General features: G+C 38.7%; 1 protein-coding gene across 3 annotated transcripts in view; it reads right to left on the bottom strand.

The window, feature by feature from the left end:
- Nucleotides 1–16,235, bottom strand: part of LRRTM4 (leucine rich repeat transmembrane neuronal 4) — a 397,419-nt gene that overhangs the window by 351,362 nt on the left and 29,822 nt on the right. For all 3 annotated transcript variants that reach the window (XM_071729320.1, XM_071729325.1, XM_071729323.1), the window contains exon 2: nucleotides 5,185–5,262. The gene's annotated coding sequence lies outside the window, so the exon portion shown is untranslated. The remainder of the gene's footprint in view (nucleotides 1–5,184; nucleotides 5,263–16,235) is intronic.

Below are 16,235 nucleotides of genomic sequence, written 5' to 3'. Positions count from 1 at the left end.
ATTTGCAGGACCTGCTAAACCTAAGAGAAACTCTGTGAACAAAAACAGCTGAAACCAATCACTGCATTTTCCTCAAAGGGAAGTCCTGTGGTGTTAGCTTAGTGTCTGGGTGTTTTCCCTTTTATTTTATAGAGAAAATTTCACAATGAGAGTTCTGGCTGCAGTAATATCAAAGATGCTGTCTGAAACACTCAAGATGTTTTATTTTCTTCTTGGGAGGTAATTGTTCCATGGTCCATGAACAGCCTAGAAATAACTTCATTTAGAAAACTGTAGCTGAAGTACCACATAGGCTGCCTGCTTAGTCATTGCATTATACAACTCAGTTCAACCTAATCAGTGAATAGAGCAAAAAGCACTATGAGGCTTTTTAACAGTATGGATACTCAGTGCATTCTTTCTTTTGATGCCCAAATCCAGCTCTTCCCCCATTTACCCTTCAATATCCAAGCTTTTAATTGCAGCCTGCTGTCACACTACACACCTCATTTCTGAAAAATCTGTATCTTTAATGGAACTGAAAAGTGCCAAAATGATCTGCACTACTGAGCAGTCTGATAAGCATTAGGAATGCAAAATAAATCCTTATAAAAATCACAGTTTGCTGTGAAAACTGTATTCTTTAACTGCATGTTGATCCAATTCCATTTCAGTTCTCTTAATCTGCATAAGACATTAGCTGCTTTAAAATCAATACTGTATTTCAACTTCAGAAAGTGCCTTACACTACTCAAAACTAAATTGTGACTCAGACAAAACAATGCAAGTTCTGTTGCTACTATTTTATTTACAAAGGTCGTATTTTAGATTTCCTACAGCTGCATTAGAAGTATAGGAAGAAAAAAAAAGTAATATTCATAATGCATAAAGCTAAAATGTTCAAAAGAATAAAGCCTCTTAAAAGCAGTGATTCACCTTAGGTGTCACAAGTTTCACAGACCAAGGACTTTCTTAAAGTTATTCCATGTTGGAAAATCTTGACACCAAAAACTGAAGGGACAAGACACACAACTCTGTCCAGCACCACTAAGAATTTGGCTACAGAACTGCATTTGCTTTGGACAAATAAAAAGATACAATAAAAAAGACCAATAAAAGATGCACCTCAACTGAAAAAAGTACAGAGGGAAGTAGCAAGAACAAAAAGCAAAGTGGAAAAAGAGAAGTGTTTGGGTTTTCCCATATGCTATAAAGGAGAAGAATGATTTTCAGCACCAGGAAATGGGCTGCAAATTGAAAAGTGAACTGATCATACTGAAGACAATCCTTTCATCAGGCTGATAAAGAATGGCTGCATCAATAGGCTTTTTTTCTTTTCTCAAGCACAAGCAGCAGGGTCTCCCCTCCCTCCCAGCATTTGATTCATCTAAAATTCAAGGAAAGTTCCACAAAATAAGACAAATCTTTCAGTACTGACTCCATTACCTACTTAACACAGGTATGTATACACAAAATAGTCTCACTAGCAAGAAAAGAATTCATCCTACATGGTTTGACTGACAAGAGACCTTTTCCCATCATATCTCCACAAAATTGAATACTACATTTATTAGTGAATCTCAAAGCAACTAAAGAAATCAATTTCATTTTTTCCACTGAATAAACACGAAAATAAACCAAAGTTATTTGACTTCATCAGCAGTGTGAAGTATAGCCCTAGCAGTGGTTTCAATAGAAATTTGAGTCCTGAAGTCTCAATCAATCCCACACCCACTGCACACATGCAAGACAAAATGGTACTGCAGGGATTGTGCCTGTAGGCTGTAAAAAGGGAGTGTTTCTTCATATTGAAGTAAAGCAAAGCATATTTATGAGAAGTCATCTCCCTAGAGAAGTCACATTCTGATGAAAAACTGTTGTTTGAAAAAAAGACTCACTGACAAAACATTTTCAGTCAATATGAATATACCTACAAATACATGCAACACACACTCCACATCAGACTTCATCAGTACTGTTAGTGCAAGTAATAAAGTGGGTTTTTTTCTTTCCCTGATTCTTCTAACCTCCTCCTCTCAGACACAGTCCTGGGAATACACAGTTAAATACCCCAAAGACTTAAAAGTGAATGTATTCTGTTTCTCTCACAACTCATAATTCATTTTTGGAGACATAATTGAGAATATCTATCAAAACCTAAAAGCATTTGCTGACCTGAGAAAAAAAATGTCTTCCTGGGACTCTGAAATAATATACTGCACTAAGACTTCAGGCATTACTATAAGCTTTCCTGTTTCTGGGTCAAAAAATAATCATAAAGTTCAAACTACATATAATGAAACTCATAAACCAGTTATACAGTTTGTTAGCTGTAAGAAATCAGGGCTCCATTGGGAATGTGCAATCAAATTATATAACAGACAAAGGCACAAGAAAAAGTAATGTCTTTATATGTGTTTTTCAAAGGTGCCAGGTTTAGCTGGGGGAAAGAGTGGTGGCTACACCTGTGTTCTGGCAGCTTTGGAAGCCATGGGACAGAAACTCAGTCTATGCAGATTCTCCTTCCTGGGAATAACCACATACATGGAGACTCCATTTTGTTCACCAGCCCAACAAATCTCAGCATATGAGTTGATTCTTTTACTGTGCCTGGGTACTAGAGGAGTGTGCTGCTTTTTTGCCTTGGGTTCCTACACAACCCCACTCTGCTAATAAACTATCCTAGGCATCATATCATATAATCCCCCTATCTACTCATTAGTTCACTTAAAAAGCAGCTCAGGCTCTATTTACCTTTTGCAAAAAAAAGATTATTCATGCCATGTATTAAAAAGAAATCATTGCAGTGACATTACTTAATACATTCCTTGCTCACTGACCATCCTAATTTTTTATTGTTTTTATTTAAAAGGAATTCAGATGTTGCTGGTAGTAGTACTGCACCACCATTAACAAACACAAATGCAAACACAGAAGACAACTTAGCTCTCACTCAAACCAAGGCAAGGAGCCTAAAAAAAAAAATCTCAGTCTGAGACTCTTTGTTCCTTAGTTCTTCACTTGTAAAAAGGATAACAGAACTTCCCCAACTCACAGGGGTGTTATCAAAGGAAGTACATTAAAGATTAAGAGTTGCTCAGTACAGTAATGGAAGACAATAACTAAGATAGTATTTCATTTACTCAAAGCCCTATAAAACTGCATAGCTTCAGAAATCCTGCATTAAGCATCTGAAATGCTAAAGTATTCTTAAATCATTCTAAATATATATAACAAAGAAAGGAGTTTTGTGGCCAAGTGTAAAACAGCTTTCTTCTTAAGTAGAAAAAAACTGCATTTTTATCATTCCTCATTTTTTGTTCTCCCACTTTTTTCCCTGTGTGGAAAAAAGCTCATTTTCACTTTACATTTTAGTAGAAGTTAACAGTGCAACTCAAAGCTTTGTGGATATGTTTGTTTAGTAAACAAGTCAAATGTGTTTGCATAACTCACTGAAGTAAGATTCAGCCTTCACTGGAAGGCTACACATTGCCCATTCCTCTCTGCAGACACATGTTGAAAATAGCAAGGGCAAAATAAAACACAGACAACAAAGTTTCCAACTGTAAATCTCACAAATAGGAGCCTGAGCCAAATGGTGCCAGAGAATGCAAGAAGAATGGTGTAACAAAGAATCACTCAGAAGGTCCAATATACTTGGATGACAACTTGGCATGTACTAAATACAAGGACAAAGAGAATTATGACATGAATATTTCAAGACTATGAAATACATCAGAAAAGAATTTAAACACCCATACTCTACTTCTGAATTAAATGGAACCGGTTATGAAATGAAATACTAAGTAAGGCCAGTAAAATCAGCTTGAAAGTCTTAAATAAAATCACATGCAAAACTGTTGGGCAGTGGCCTAATCCTGTTTCCATTGAAAAAGTTAATCAAATAATAATACATTTTAGTTTAGTTTTCATTTCCCACGGGGATTACATTTTGATAGTTTCTGCTCTGCACAAATGTTAGCAGAATTACAGAAAAAACCCTGCCTAGAACAAATACTTTTCCAGAACATTCGATTGGGCATGCCATGACCTAAAACAATTCACCCCATTCCTTGCCAGCATCCCAAGAAAATCATGCATAACTTTCAAGTCTTGAGAAAAGCTCCCCAGCAGATAAAGAATGACAAATCCCTAGGGAATGAAGCACTTCAGTTTACATGTGCTTCTCCCAAGTCTTTCAAATTAACCTCCCATGTATGCAGACAGCAAGCCTTGGTCCAAGAAAAGACTGTTCCAATATTCTTCCTTCACTTTTCCACCCTCACTTAAATTAGTAATGCTGTTAATTGTGCAAATGGGCTTAAAGTTCTTGATGGGCCTAACTGCAGAGCAGGGCACAAGCTTGGAAGAGTAAAACTCCACCTCTTACATTCCAGTCACCATGACTTCAGCAGAAGGCTGGGAGACTTGTACAAGGCAAGCCATGTTTCTGCTTCTCTCATTTACTGCCTTTGCACTGGGCTAAATGGAATTATAGACATAATTACACACAAATTCAAAAGTAACTGTAGCTAAGCAGAACTACTGCTCCCACTCATTTTTCCTTGTGTTAGGGATAAGCACAAAAAATGTTGCATGAACGCAAATTAAGAGCTTATTTACTCAATGTGATCAATTACAGTAACAATTAAAAGCTGACTAATTTTAATAATAATTAACTATGATTACTGCTGCTCAGAAACAGTATTCCAAGTACATCTGGGGAAAAACGTTCCATCAACACAAGATACACACTTGTCACAACCTATTAAAACTCACATCACAAGAATTCTTACTGGACCAAAACCAAATTAAAATTCCTTTCCTAAGAGTTCACTGATTCTAAGTTCTAACTCAATATTCAAAGGTTTCTGCCTACAGTTCACTGCTTTAAGCAGCAATGAGAGCAAGACACAAATTTACCCTTAACACAGCTTCCAAAATCAGTCTTAAGAAATTCAGACTTCCATCTATTTTTTCCTTTTGTAAAGACGAAGACAGTAATTCAACAACTTTACCCTTGTTAAGTATTTTATGTAGCACAGTGTTTAAATATATATATTTTGTTGATAGATTGCTACTTCAATTAGTTGACTGGCTCATTTTCTATACTTACAATAGTTTGCCACTAGGTTGTTTTCTCTAATTCATCGCCCCAATTATGTAAATTAAACTGATTTACAGAAGTGTGTTTATATAACTTACCTCCAGTGAAGAATTTGCAACTGGAGCTCTCTTCAGCTCTTTGACCACACCAAACATTTTCCATTGAAAAGCAACATCCTGTGGGAGACAGACAGAAAAAGCACTGAGGACAACCTAAAAGCAAATACTGCTTATGCAAAGCTGCTCTTTTCCCAACATTTGGCATTTTGCCTAGTCTGTATTTTGGAACACATGGCCTCTCCTTAAAATAAAGTCAAGCAAAAGCAATTACCAGCTTTGTCTATGGCAAAGGGAAGGCACAAAGGTGAAGATATCTGTAGTTTATTTTCATTTTTGGCACCAACTTGTCATAAGCCCCTGGGGGACTCATTTAGCCTTTTGGCATCTCAGTTAACTCAACTGCAACATACTTAATTCAAATATCTAATTACACATTCACTTTCATCACGGGACCACAAAGTGACTCCCAAATTATTATTATTATCAATGGTTCCAAATACCAGAGGTCACAGTAATGCTGTTAGTATGCTCAAGGCTTTAATTTTAAAATGCTTTACTATATGATCTAAAAACAGAAGGCACGTTCCCTCAGCTGCTAAAAAGCAAAAGCCACCCAGAGCCCAGTCCTCTCCTGTGATGCACCTTCTGTCAATACCTGCTGCAGGACAAAATGAGCATGAATTGCTATTACAAGCCCAGTGTAGCATCCTGCTCCAACTCCACTCTAATAAAAATGAGACTAGAGAGGAGTCAGGAGAATCAAGATCTCAAAGACAGCACTGAAATGCATCTAGACATAACTGTTTACTCAAAATCTAAATCAAGGATTTCTCTTACTTCCAAACCCTTAGAATATCATCTCAAAAGTGAGTGCAGAACGCACCCAGATTTTCCAAATGTTCCCAAATACTGCTAAATTCTACATTTTCATATCATACAAAGTATATTACAGTATTATTAAAATAATGGAAACTTATCAAGATTTTAAAAAATCACTTAAGTTCATAAAAAATAGCATTCTGATCCTCACAACTCAGACTTGTCAAGTGAAAATGAGAAGTGGCTAGGAGTCCTAAGCTAACAAAATAAAAAGAAGCAAAAACAATTTTTTTTCAAGCTTAACCTGCATCATACAAAAAATATGACCCAAAAGTAATTTAGAATTGAGAACGGCTTCAACCATAAGGTCAATCCTATATTGTGTAGCATTTATAATCCTTCATAGGCTTTTTGCTGTAAAGAAAAAGTCAAAAGAAAATAAAAACGGATTTGCATATAAGTTTTTTCTTAAAGGAAGATGCTTTTCTCATTCACAGTGGCATATCTCAGGCATCTTTCACTTCAGTGAGACTAAACTCAAACACAGCTATGTGGGCAAACGTAACATGAAATGTGGGGAAGAACAGCATACCTTAAAACCTCAACCTTGAGCTCAACATGTTCTACCTTTTGTCTTTTCAGGTTACTCAATAGTTTTGATAACAGTAGAAAGAAATTTTCAAACTATTTGATTGATACCTTGAAGCTCAAATACTGCCTCAGGAATGGAGTCCTCAGAAAGGCCCCCATAACCTTCAAGATGTGGATTCAATTTTGTTATGCTCAGCATCTATTACCTACCTAGAATAGCTCACTAATTGTCATGTTACCCACTCCCATGTCATTTGGATGCCTGCCCCTGGGCATAGGTGCTGAGCAGGAAGATCTGCACTTACAGCATGTGGAATAACGATTGAAAAGCAGTCACATCTCCACAGCAGCAATGTTATTAAGAATACTAACAGTAACTCTGGATTTTCTCCACCCCACTGTTTCCTCCTTAAATAGCAAAACAATACTGTAAAAATTCCCTCTTGCCCAAACTTTGCTGTGTTATGACTACTTAGGTCCTTCACAGCACAAAATTTTAGAGTTGAGCACTTTAAAAACTGACACATCCCACCAAGCCTTGTTTAGGAGCTTTTGAAAACTTTATTGTTACACCTGTGACCAGTGAAATCCCACATCTGTTTCTGTGCTTTTTCTTCCCATTTTTTGCATCCAAGTGACAGGAAAAATCCCTCAAGTCAGGGAATTTCACTTAATTCCCAGCCAATTAGCACAAAATTTTAATTACAACTAGGGGGGCTGAGAAAAAAAAAAAAGACAACCAAGAAGAAAGCAAGTGCTCAGAGCTCCACAGCTCCACTCCCAGCATCTCACCCTTTGTGCCTCCCTTGGGTGGTCTTCTCCAGTACCTCTACTTCTGCCTTTTCTCCTCCAGTGTCACCTTGGATGTCCCCTGCCCAGACACCCTGGGCCCTGCCTCAAACCTCTTCCCACAGAGCTGCCACGAAGGCTCAGGCCGGCGGGGCCACCATCTTATCTGCTGTTTGGGCCTTCCCGCCTCAGGCCTCCCCCACAGCCCAAAGCCCTGCTCTTCACACTCGGTCCTGACCACCGAAAGGCAACATTCCAGTCTCAGGCTTCAGAAAATAAGCCCTTCGCAGGTTTTCTCTCTCGTGTTCAGGTGCTGCCACCAACTGTCCCGCAAAGGTCGGAGCAAAACGCGAGGAAGGCTCCTCAGCTCCCAAAGGCGGGCAGGGAGCAGCACCTCCCCTCACAGAAAAGAGAATCATTTCACCACATAAAAACGGAAACTCACAAGCGAAACGAGAGCAGCACCTCCCCTCACGGAAAAGAGAATCATTTCAACACATAAAAGCTGAACTCACAAGCGAAACGAGAGCAGCCCCGGCCACCGGCCTTTCTTTACCTCAGGGAAGGAGCCCGCCTCCCACACAGCTGCTCGGGTCGGAGACGCCACAGCCCGCCCGGCTGCGCGGCCTCCGCGTTTTGGCGCCAGGAACGTGACCTTTAATCCACACTGCAGGTGAATCGGGCTGGCTCACATGTTACATACGTGAATAAGGCTGGCTCACATGTTACATACGTGAATAAGGATGGTTCACATGTTACATACGTGAATAAGGATGGTTACACATGCTGTCAGGAAGCAGGAGATGCACAAACATCACTTTGCTGACGCACTGAAGCAATGTACGGCAGGGCCCCTGTTTGCAAACCTGATCAAAACACAGACCCAAAATTATTTCTTCTGCCAACTCATGGATGCTTTGGAAAACGGTCAGAGGGTCCTTAATTAGGGATTTTTCTTGAGACACAGCTGCTTCTGAACACTGCCTTGAAGCAACAGAATCATGGAGGCCAAGGTGTTCTGTGCCAGGTTCTGTGGGAGCTGACAGCTGTGGTACAAAAGCTCACGTTGTGTACTTGCTTTGGGACAGCCTGAGAAACTCACTTTGCACATATAACCAAGAAAAGAATGCAAAAATAACAGAGGAAGGTATTTTACAAGAAAATGGTGGTTTGCTGAGGCGAGGGCAAGCTGCAGGCATCAAGTTCTGGCAAAGAGGACAATAGTAGAGGGAGGTATTCCTGCAGTCAGCAAAGGAGGGAAAAAAAGTAATTCAGTCACCTCTGTGAGGGGGCTCCCAAAAAGAGCAGAGTCCTCTGGGGAGGTCCTGTGGCTGCAGAAGGAAGTCAGAAAAAACCCAAGACCTTTAACAGAGACTAAGGCCAGCTTTGGTTACAGGTAAAACCTTCTGTCTATTTCCTTTAAAACCTAAAGCATCCTTGAAGCCAGAAATTAATGCTGGCTAATTGTTAATTTATCTTGCTAATGTTAATTAATGGCTGGCTTAACCTGTGCCACCTGTGCAAAACACGTGCTCATTTTCTGCAGCCATGGCTAGCGGGAAGAGCTACTGGTGCTTCTGCAAGCCCAGGGTTGTCTCCGTTTACAAATCTCTTTGATGTAAGCAGAAATAACTTTGAATTAGATGCCTGGGCTCCCTGGACATCCCCTTCACTCAGGGAAAATAACTGTGATTAGGATTTCACAGTAGGTACTACCTGAGGCCCTCTGTCCCTCAGGGAGCACAGTCCTCTCTCAAGTACTGAAGGAAGCCCAGCAGACCTGCTTCCCCACTTAAATATTTATGTTTGATATGAAAGTTACCAGACTACGTCTCTCTCCCACTTTCAACTTTAAAGGATACTGGAAGAGAAGAGCATTAACTGTACCTTGGCTTCAGTGCTGATTTCAGCTACAGTTCCATGGCAGCTTTAGAGGAGCCAATTTCATACACTTAACCTGGCACAAAACTACAACCAAAAACCAGTAATTAGCTTTCTGCAAAGCTTCCTGACCTCTGACAGCTCTACACAGGGTCAGAGGAGCACTGGAGCTGCAGCAAGCAAGGGCAGGGGACTCCAGCACCCAATGATGAAATGATTAAAGGAGAGGCAGAGCACTACAGAGAGCTGCAAGTCTGAAGTAATGATGAAAGTTTATGATCCCATACCCACCCTGGAAGAACTCCAGGATTCCCTCTCAGGGACTATATATTCTTTATAATGAAGCTTTTCAGGGTAGGGAACATGTCTGTTCTGTGAGGAGGAGGCAGCAGTAAGAGAAAGTAGAAGAGAGGATTAAATGCTGGTTGGAGATAGAAACGATCTGAGTCTGTTTGCAGCTGTGATAATTTGGACACTTCTATTCTTGTTTTTAGGATGAAAAGATAAAATTCCTTCTCCTGCTGCTCTCTGTCAAACTGAGTTCCTGAAGTTGCACAGGACAAGAAGGATTTTACAGTCCCTGCCTCAGCTAGACACTCAAGTTTGATAAAAACACTCGAGTACAATATTAAAGAATGAAAACAGAAATACAGCATAGAGAAAGAAGTAGCTGAATAGTTCTGTATACCACAATAAATCCAATCTGGAGCCTGAAGCAGAGAAGAAAATGATAAAGGTAATATACTTGACAAAGTTTCACAGAAAGATACACAGGAGAAATGTATCCAGACCATTTATTCCTCTGTGAACAACCAGATAGACTCATTACAGATTCTGCCTTTGTTGCTCTATAGAAATGAAAATGCTAATTGGTTTACTTGAAGTTTAATTGAAAATTAATAGAATTTCACTAGAGATTTGCAGAATAGAACTAGAGTTAAAATGACATTTGATTAAAGTCACACTAAAAATGTACTCAAGGACATTCTGAAGACAGCAGCAATGACATTCCTTTTTAAGGTGGAAATAAATATTTATCATTAGTAGCAACCATTAACAAAATCCACTGTTTTCAAAGGAGAATAGTAACACACAGTGATAACTTGAGCAAGCCTGTGTCTTTCTCAATGCCCACACAAAACAAAATTAAAGAATTTGTTACTTTCCCTAGTTAACAGAATCTCTTCATGACTTGTATCTTCAAGGACACCCTTTGAAGTGGGCCTACCTTCCATCTGTCACTTCTCAAGGAAAGATCCCACAGTGTGCTGATGTTCAGGAATTATTTCTTTATATTTCATTAAGACCTACATTTCTTGTCTTCCAGGAGAGACAAGGCTACTGAATAATCACTCAGTGCTTATAAACATAAGCCACACTAAGAACTGAAGTGATTCAGAGGGAATGTGATGATCAATTTTACAGGCATGGATTCCTCATCATATGGGACTGGTGCTGTACCAGGGTGTGCTTGACCTTTTTAGGTATCTGGAAGTACATAAGAGAAAACTGAAGTGCTGCCAAATGAGTTTCAATATAACAGTTTCTTGTCCTGAAACTGTGTAAGCTTTTCCATTAAAAACAAGATGGGGGGGGGGGGAAAGGGGGAGGCAAATTCAAAACTGAACCAAATCCCATTCTTATTGCTATTCTCTACTAGCTTAATGTAAATGCAAGCCAGGACCCAGTTATGATTTGCATAACCCTGAGCTACTGAACACTACTGCAGAACCTGCAAAAAGCAAGACCTTGACTTCAGGCCATAATTGAAATAGTTGTAGCCTCCTGCTTTAATTCAACAAATACAACCCCTTTGCCCTTAAAAATGCATACATTATTCATTGTTGTAAAAGAGCTTTGTGAGCAGTCTGTTGACTAGCAGACCCTGGCTGACATCAGACTCTGATCTTATTTTCTTCTAGGCTCTAAGGAAGTTCATCCTTTTACATGGACCCGAATAATCCTAAGAGTGGAATGGAGCAAGCACTGTAAAAGAGGACCAGGGTTTGGGAAAAAACGTGTTAAAAACTATCATTCTCCTGGAAGCACCATCTTTCTGTTTTGTTTGTTGTTTTTTTTTTTCTTCTGAGACAAGCACATAACTGAACACAGCCATTCCATTCCAGTCAGTGTTCTGAGAAGCCCTGGTAACATGCTGGTTGGGTTAACAATTCTGGATGCTTAAAATCTTTAAATACAACAGGGGGAAAAGAGCAGATATATCACTGTTAGACAGCAGCACTGTAGAATAACACAACTGCTGGCCAAATACCTCATTCATTATCATCCTGTAATAAAGGAACAAAGGCCAGACAAGATTTGGGTGGGCAGGGACTGCAAAAACTCCATAGATGGCAGATCCATCTTGTTGCCATCTCTAACACATTATGCTTGCAGGCACTGTCTTTATCCTCCAGAGAGGATATATAAATCCATACAGTGTACACAGGCTGTACATTTCACAAGTAAGATGAATATGCAAGCATAAGAATAGAAGCCTAACTGAGATTATACTGGAGCTTTCCAGGGAAATCTTGAACAAATCAATTTGAATGTGTCCATTTATCTGTACATGACAGTATTCTCAAACATGAGAAAACAAGAGATGCTACAGCTGCTGTTGCCTTCCTCCAAAGAAATGAGGTCAGGCTATAACTCCTCCCTAAGCAGGAGGGAGAATCCTAAGCAGGATTCTCCAAGACTTCTCTTCCTACTGACTTGGATACCTGTCTTCATAAAGACCCAGAAAATTAAGAAATATTGAACACTGTCTTAAAGTAAGAGTGTCACTGGCCAATGTTCAACACTGGTATTTTCACAAAAAATGTTTTAAAGAAGGGAGAAAATATTGCTGGCCAACTGTAGGAAAATCTGTGCTTGCATATCATCAAATGCTGGTATGAAATGAGTGTACAGCACCTTTGTGGAAATCAACTGACTTAAATATTCATTTCATAGACTGAAATTAAATTTCTTTTATCATAACTACAGTAATTGCTTGAATGGCATTTGATATTTACTTGAAACGTGTTACTATTTCAATACTATCATGAAAAGAGGGTCATTTAGCTGCCATCTCCATGAATGCATATATGCACACTTAGAAATTCTCCATGCCTGACTTAATTGCCTTCCTTTCCAGTCAAAGCTAAATCAGCACTAAAAGAAAATACCTATTGATCTGAACCACAGGACCATGCATTCTGAATATTGTCAGTACCAGACTCCATAGAAAATAAAGACATTCTCTTAAATTATCAGCTATGATAGTATTGCTATAGTATTGCCCTTCATCTCTTTTCCTAGGAGGTCAAAAGAAGGTAAGAGACTAAAGATTTATTGGAATTTTAAAAGTGTGTTTTAAACTCTACCATTTCTGTTATGATAAACCCAGTTTTTTTCTGGATATTCAATGGATTTTCTATTTAAGGACATGATTGAGGCCTCACATTTTCAGAAGAACTGGCACCATCACAATCAACACCACAAACAACACTGTCACTCTCCAGTGACTGGGACATGGACTAGAATTCAAACCACAGCAGGAAAATTTCCTGTTTATAACCTCCATTTTTAATATTTGAGCACCATTTGCTTTTACTGAGTGCAAATCTGCCAATACTTATAGTGACACAGGATTAATTTCAGCTCAAAAAAGCCAACACAACATTGTTGCACCCCGAGTGATCATAATGTGTATTGTTACACAGTTGTGTCTGAAATTCATGCCTCCAGTTTTCCACAGCTTGTGGATAACTTTCACTGCCAATAAAAGGAGCTCTAAAAATATGTATATTTTCATTGCAACGTAGAGCAGAAACATGTGTTTCACAATCACTTCTACTGAAACTCCTTTACCCCATTTCAGCATTAAAAAAAAGTCTGGTAGATTCTCTACCAGAATAACAGCCCTGATACAAGTGAGATTCAGGTCTATGCAATCTCTTTTTTGCCACAATGAAACTATGGATGAAGCCTCTGAGCTTCATAACTCTAGGGTCAAACAGAAGTAATTACTTTATATAACTCTATTTCTTCTTTAAGGACTTTCTCCACCAAGGCAAATTCAACACACAACAGGGCCCAGGCCTATTTCAGATTTTTTGGTCATATTACAGATGGAATAGCTATGGCATCTTCTCCCTCTAGGAAATTATTTACATGGCAAAAGACAAACTTTAGCAATAAAATTCCTGTCTTATGTCTAAACCACCACGTAGTCTTTTGGCATACAAACACAGCTTGTCTGTCCTGTTCTAATGTAGTACATAGCAGAACTTAAAACCCAGAAAATTTCAAACTTCAGTTCAGCATAGTCCTAGAGCACGTGAAAAAACTTAAATAATACACAATTTATTATGTTTTACAGAACAGGATCCTTCATCCCCTAAATAATTAAAAAATACCAGAAACTGAAATAGGTCTACTACTAAGAATTACAGTTAAAGACTATTTATATCAGGAAAAAATTTTATTATTTCTGTTGTCACTAACTCCCCCCATTGTCCTGAGAAGTCTCTGCCCAGCATTTGGCATTCTATAAACCACTTCTCAGAGGAAAATGAATCAGAGAAGTGTGATTGTGCTAAAACAATTCCCAAGAGTTCCTAGATGAAAAACACCTGCACATAAATAACTGCAGAATTCTATTCCCAGGCTCTGCCACCAACCAACTGTGGAGCCTCAGATACCTCAGGACTCAGAGTCATCCCTTTGACCTATTGTTTCTTTTGTCTGTGAAGTTAAAAGAAGTGTCTTGCCTCTGCAGACCTTGTGGAGATGCACATTCAGCACGCAGCACGTCGGGACCCTCTCATATTGTGCTTCTGGGAATGAACATAATACAAATCATTAAATAGCAGTAAAATGGACAAGAGCAGTAATTATAGCAGCTAATGGCTGATCTGAGCTGGGCAGACTGTATGCATTATTACAGCCATTCAGTTCAGAACATCTTAACAACAACATCCTCTTATGAATAAGCCTATGCAAGGTCAAGCAAAAATAGTAGCACAGTGACAAGGAAAAGTTTAAGATGAGCACTTAGGGAACCATCAGTAATAGAGGCAACATCAAGCACTCCATTGAGAACACGGGGTCCCCAGCCGAGTATTCAAACATAAATTGGTCAACCAGGAACATTTGAAACCAATTACTTTTTTCCCAAGCAATTGTAATGGAATGATTATGCAGGAGGATGGGAAGGAGAGAATTAAATGCACTGGAAGAAGCGTGGGAGGACAGCAGCTCACTCAGTGATAAGATGAACTCGATGCTTTTAATAAATAGCAACAAATTGCACATATACAGTTGAAGTCGAGCAGTGAGGCAAGTACTTGACTTTCCTGAACTGGGTCCAAAAAGCTATTCTCATCCTTGTTGGCTTCAGAAAAGAAAAAAAATGGAGCACACACAAAGGTGCCAGGATATTTCTCGTTATCTGACATAGAAAGGGAGCTTGTCACCAGCTCCTCAAATTGAGTCATCAGTACTGAAATGACTAGCTTAAAATACTTTTTTCTACTAGTCTGCATATATGTGATTCTGATGTAGGTTTTAATGCATGTTACAAAAGAATTTATTTTTCTAACCAATGCAGGAGTGAAACACGAAGTTCTTAGGAGAGATGGATAGACCAGAGCTCCTCTGGAAGCTGAATTTAGTACTGGTTTGGGTCTTGTTTTTATTATTATACATAACCTTTTCACTCAATATGACATGAAACAACTCTGACAGGTTTATTAAAACCTTTTGTTATTATACTTGACATTTATGAAGGGTAAATGATAAATAAGCAGAGGAATGACATGTTTGCCAGAAATTCAGACTCTAGTGAGAAAGTCTTCTCCCTAGCCTCCTTTTTATAGAAAATCTACCCTCTTCAGTCATTCTTGTCTCCCTAGGAAAAAAGAAAACTATGTAGTTTTTATGTACTTGAACAAATAATTTGATCTTGGCTTTTGAACTCCAAACATCACAACTTCTCTGTTTCCAAGCCTGAGAGCTCTTATGCAAGTAAAGTTTATTAATTTTATTTAAGACAAAGGGTAGTGAGTTTTAGGGTAGTAAAATTACACTGAAATTTCATTTAGTTTAATGCCAACTGTACTGATTTGAATTGCACATTGCCTGAGAAGGTCATCACAAGCCACTAAACTGCAGCCAGTGGTAGGGAGCAACATGGAAACAATTCTGTATTTTGGAGCTCTAAGGAGGCTTTAATGTTTGCAATATTAAAATACTAAATACAAATACAATCAAAGTGAGATTAGAATGATTATTGCCTTGACAGTGCTAGAAATAATTATTTTGGTTGTTACAAATCAAACAAAACTGTTTAATATACACACCTTGGGGGAAATTTTGTCCTGTTCTAACAGGAACTTTCCAGGGATCGAATTCTCGAGCTCCAAGTAACCCCATATATAACACTACTGCTTTTAAATCATCCTTACAAATGGCCATAAAAGTTTATTCAGAAGACAAATTTCTTATCATTTGTAATGATACAGCAGATCCTGAGGTCACATTATCCTCTGCAGCACAGACATTTGTCTGCATTTCATATGCAGATGCCAATAACAGAGACTGAAATCATATTAACTACTGAGAGACTGTCATAAAAGCACATCTACTAGAGAAAGAAAACCTTTACAAGCAGCACGATGGACAAAATCTGCAATAGGAAACAATCCAATTTATCACATATATTCCACACTAAAGATTTACAGATACCTTCAAAACGATGGCCCTTGGAAGCCTTTTTTTCAATTAAAAACAAATAAAGTAGCAAATGTATGAGAGAAGTCAAAGCCACAGATATTCTTAACTTGTGCATTCCTTTGACAATCAAGAACTTCTACCTGGTTCACAGTAACTCTGACCTAGCAAGCCATTTTCTTGTCTCTAGCCCAATCTTGAACACTGATCCCACTGTGGAAACGTGGCAGAAAATAGCAACAATTCCCTGTCATGAGGATCATAAAATCCAGCTCTAAGGCACACATGTG

Source organism: Heliangelus exortis, chromosome 30 (genome assembly GCF_036169615.1).
Source record: "Heliangelus exortis chromosome 30, bHelExo1.hap1, whole genome shotgun sequence".
Classification (NCBI taxonomy): domain Eukaryota; kingdom Metazoa; phylum Chordata; class Aves; order Apodiformes; family Trochilidae; genus Heliangelus; species Heliangelus exortis.
This window is presented reverse-complemented; position numbering and strand designations above follow the sequence as displayed.